Consider the following 4,369-nt stretch of genomic DNA (forward strand, 5'->3'; position numbering starts at 1 on the left):
GATCTTACTGGAAAGCTTCTGCACTGAACTTCATTCCCTGGAATTAAACAGGGCTGAAATCTCCTGGTAATATTCAAGCTTATGTATGTGTCCTGGGGAACTACTAAAGCAAACTAAATACTGTTTAAGCATGTGCAATTCCACCATTTTTTTATGGCAACAGTGAATGTATCCATGCCAGAGAGCATAAGAAAAATTGGACAGGGGCACTGTTGCCCTAGGCTCATAGAGAAAAAAGTTTTACTCCATTGAAGATAAATCACAAGTTATAACTGTTAACTAGTACAAGCCCCAATAAAATAGGACAATAAAAAAGATCAATTTTTGTCTTTAGTATTATATAAGGACACAAGGAAAGCAGCATGTAGGGGTCATTCCAAGACCAAAATTTGATCTGTGGATGCTAGCAGAAATTTGGTTTCCCTGGGGACTCAAAGTAGGATATATTAACATTATCACATAAATTCTCCACACCCTGTAGAATACTGAAACATTTTTCCAAAGTTCAGACATCCTGATACTGCAAGGACAGTGAAAGTTGAATATTTCTGCCTTTGAACTCCACTATTAAACTGTGAAGGAGTCATACTTTTTCTGCACTACATGAAACCTTAAAAACATTCCAAAGTGAGGGAGCCAACACTTCTCCCTTAAAACTTATCTGAGCAAAATAAAGCCACAGTACCAAACTGCTCATGAGCTGGATTTGAAACTCATAACCAACTCCCTGGATGACTTCTCTGTAGGGCAAGAAAAGAAAAGAAGAAGCAATCCCAAATTATTTTCTCTCACTTCTACACCAAAGAAAGCAAACAGGTGTACTTCATCTCAAGACTTATTTTAGTATGTCACCCACACTGTGAAGTCCTTTGAAAGCCTATTCCCTAATCTTTGTAGAGTCACTAAGAAGCAAGCAAGGCATAACATTGTGATCAGGAAACAATATATTTCAATAGATGCTTCTCTCTTCATTTCCAGAGATAATCAAAACCATTACAGTGCATGGAAGATTCTGTTGAAAGTATGAAAAGTAAATAAGTGCGTATTTCTCTACTCTTTGTGACTGGGATAAAGGGTAGGGCCACATGCTGGGTACCAGAGGGAAAGACAACAACAACAACAACAAAACCCACCACAAACAACTGAACAATTACTCATTACAGAATATAAGAACTGCCCATGCATTGAATGACAGAAGGATCTTGGGGGAGGGTAAATCACATGGAAGAACTGATGATCATGACTCTCTCTTATTTTAGCTTATTACATAGCTGACCTATTAGCTACATTCTCATGTAGGCAGTCCTTAACCATTTCAGAGCTGGAATTGTAATACTAAAATTCAGAGGGACCCACATTTAAGAACACACAGCAGAAACACAAAAGTTTCAATGCCAAAAAATTACCTCTGGCTGAATGCAAAAAGGCTTAATGAAGTAATTTATGGTGAGCAGCACAAGTTTCCTCATCTGAGATGCATTTATTCCTTTGCTCCAAAAAGGAAATTCTACCTTCTCTACTTTTTTTGAGAGACAGAATTGAAAAACGTATCTTCTATTATATGAAGAAATAAAAAAATCCATGACCATTTCAAGAATTTCTACTCTATCTAGCAGAATAAAGTACAAAAAGGATTGTATTGACAAAAAGCCCTGAAAGCCTCTTTCCCCTCCCCGCTCTCCCACCATGACAGGCATTCAGTTTAATTCTGAATTATCAAAACTTTACCAATTTGGTCAAAATCAGTCTTTGTCGTGGCATTTATGATGCAGTCAGCTGTACCACACTCTTGCCCTCTTGTATGCAGTCCAGTGGGGACTTTGGCTGATTTGGGTCTAGGCACATTTTGTTTATTCTTCCTTTGAGCAGGAAATGTGTCCAGTTGCATTTCACTTCTGCAAAAGGCACAGGTGGCTCTGACCCTGGTAGCATGGAGTCCATCATAAACCTCTGCAATGTTGTTTTTAGATGCTTCCATTATTTTTTATGGCAATCGGGAGACAGTGTCAGGCCAGAAATTCTATCGAAGTCTTTTACATAGTGATGAGCTAGTCATACTTATAGCTCTTAACGAGTGTATTAAGAATTATGGTTGTTTCTCACATTATTCTGTGTACCCAGCTGGGGCAGTGCCAAGAGGGATATACATGGACTCCACACACGATTCAATGGTTACATGATCACTTATATACTCTTAAGCTGCTAACACACACACACACACACACACACACACACACACACACACACACACATAAACAACTCTTCATTGGCTAAAACCTACTGTTCACATGCCTGGTTACAATACATGATTGGATAAATCCACCTGTTCATGAGGCATTCTTATCTTGTTTTTCTTGCATATTTTCTCACATTCAGGTTCTCTTGTGTTTTCTCACTCAAAGTCAGGGCTCAACTGCCCAAGGCTGAAGCCGCTTACAGCTTGGGCTCTTAAAGCACCAAGAGGGCAGAGTTGTTCTCCAGGTCTGGAATAAGCAGCAGGGCTACATGATACTGACTGAAATCTAGTTTTCCAGTTTATCAAGGCCATGGCCTTTGCTGACCATGAACACGAGAGGGTGCTCGTTACTTTGTGGAGACTTTTGCTTTGGGAAATAGCGTGTCCCCGTATTGGAATGGGAAATCTAGAGGGAAATCTGCTGCCTTGAGGAACTACAAGCTGAGAACTGAAGAGACATGATGAAGCTAAGCAGGTTGCATGAAATCTCTGAGGGAGATAACTACATGAGCTTTCTTAACAGTGTTGAAGTTACAGATGGATGTTATGCCTTTTCTGTTTGCATCCCTCTTACTTCTCTCTTTACCCTGCTTAAAGAGAGGAGTAAAAAAGGACGCAGTATCATTGTGGCATTGTAGAATCATTGTGGCAGGATCCAGACATTTTATTAAAGTTGCTATGGATTTCTTCTGGGTGATACTTCAGCAAAGCTATAGCAGCTCAAAAATAATGCTGAGGACCCTTCAAGCTCCCAGAATTGTGGATGAGATTTTCTACTCCCGTTTCGCCTAGTTTTTTACCTCATTAAGAGATTATGCTTACCCAGGCACAGCTGATGAATCTACTGATGAATTCTTGCATCCTGTTTTATAAATGCAGCAGATGCAGGAAGTGTTGGAATTTGCCTGGTGTGTGTGTGTGTTTATTTGTTGGGGATATTTTGTCAACTGATACAGAAAAAGGACCTAACAACTTGCTACTTCATGTATATTATGCCAGTGAAGTAGGATATCTGCATTGGTGAGCAGCTGGAAGCCCTGATTATCAGATCTCAGTGACAGTGACTTCAGAAAACCTGGTATACTGCACAATGATGTACTGCTGAAATTAAAATTAGTTGAGATATACAGTCTAGAAAGAACAGTAAGAATCTGAAGATGGATGTGTATTGAAGATGGATGTGGACTTTTGCATAATTTTTATGAATTATAGGAATTCATTAATAACTTTTGATGATAAAACAGAGATAAGATAAGAAACATTCAATTTGTTGACAGGAAGTGTAGCTATCGCTTCTGAGGAAGACACATTTATCTGCATTTATGGTCTATTCTTATGTTTATTGTGGTTCATGAAAGATTAATTTTGACATGCAGAACTTAACTGAGGAAGGACTACAAAAACCATCAGATTTCATCAGAAACCATCAGTTAGAGGAATCAGAATGGATCCAGCAGCCAAGAGAGGTGAGGCTGCAGCAGTCCTATATCCCCAAATCCATCTGCTAGTGATGCTGAGCTTGTGTTCTCAGCAGACACATGCACACAGAGCATATATATATACAACACATATATGCATATTTACACATGGCCAGCCACACGGTTAACACACACAAACACACAGAGCACTCACATGAACACAAACAGAGCCAATGGCCTCATCCTGCTCCTCAGAACAAGAACAGTAACACGCTGTTGTGTGAAAAGGGTTGGTAAAGTAATTTAGCAGGAAATAAATCGCCTTGCATTCCAACTCACCCTCAGACAACTGGGGGAGCTGGGGGCAGCTAGGCTTAAATCCTGAGTGATGCCCAATCGAGCACTATCAGTCCGACAGCTGCGGACGCACCGAATAGTGTACTGCACTCAAACACTACCGGTCCAACAGCTGCAGATGCACCAAATATTGTGCTGCACTCCTGTGCCCATGATTTATGGACTCATATGGCTAAACCTGCAGAATTTAGCAGCATCCTGCTGAGCACGGGTCAGCTGGGGTGGCTGGTTACAGACGGACACAGTTCGATGAGACACCACAAGTCCGGGCACGTCCATGCCAGATCCACATCCCCTCGATAGTGTCCCTCCCCTGTTGGTCAGTCACAATCTACGGACTCTCACGGCCTTATCAGGC

The sequence above is a fragment of the Antrostomus carolinensis genome, unplaced genomic scaffold (genome assembly GCF_000700745.2).
Source record: "Antrostomus carolinensis isolate BGI_N321 unplaced genomic scaffold, ASM70074v2 scaffold285, whole genome shotgun sequence".
NCBI classification, from domain to species: Eukaryota; Metazoa; Chordata; class Aves; order Caprimulgiformes; family Caprimulgidae; genus Antrostomus; species Antrostomus carolinensis.